The sequence below is a fragment of the Juglans regia genome, chromosome 15 (assembly GCF_001411555.2).
Source record: "Juglans regia cultivar Chandler chromosome 15, Walnut 2.0, whole genome shotgun sequence".
Classification (NCBI taxonomy): Eukaryota; Viridiplantae; Streptophyta; class Magnoliopsida; order Fagales; family Juglandaceae; genus Juglans; species Juglans regia.
Genome location: NC_049915.1, coordinates 1,239,489 through 1,240,294, shown reverse-complemented (window position 1 = coordinate 1,240,294; position 806 = coordinate 1,239,489).

The window sequence follows — 806 nt, the reverse complement described above, 5'->3', positions numbered from 1 at the left end:
GATGTCACTTTGAACTTGAAGATGGGGGAAAAAAGGATGTGGCCCCCGGTTTGGAGGCACCCAAGTATTTATGTTTTTTTTTTTTAAATTTGATAGGGACATAATATTTTTATTAATATATGAAAATGATAGGGAGACAAATTACATGAAACTTATGTTCTTATTATATATAAAAAATAATAATATTTTTCTTGTATTCATCTTCGATCGTCTTTATTGATGTGATATATTTATATATTTATATATATTATTAAAAAATTATTAAAAATACATAATGTCAACACGTATGATTAGGATTACAAAATTTAAATTAGAAAATAATATTTTGAAAAAGTAAAAGATTTTGATTGGACAATAAAAGGTGAGTATTAGCTTAGGTCTCGATTTTGACAACGTAAGCATGTCTTATTGAGTTTCTAGAGTTTGAAATCTTAATTAATAACGATTTATTTGAGGCTACTTATAATGTAGTTTTAATGTATATTAGTATAAACAGCCAATCATAAGATTTCGTATTATTAAAAGATATTAGGTATGAGAGCAAATTTAATAGTACGACATAAAATTCTATTAAATACAGTCAGGTTTACATATTATGTGTGAATTTCACTGATGTGACAACACTCAGCAGTTATTTTATATTCAAAAAATGCTGAAACCAATTACATCAACTTGTACCTAAAAGAATATACAAAAATAATTATACATAAAATTTTTGACAACATATTGTGATAAGGTGAAAATATAATCTTATTTAGTCGAGACAAGCCTCTAAATGACTTTATAATATGTGTTATGTTTGTTTA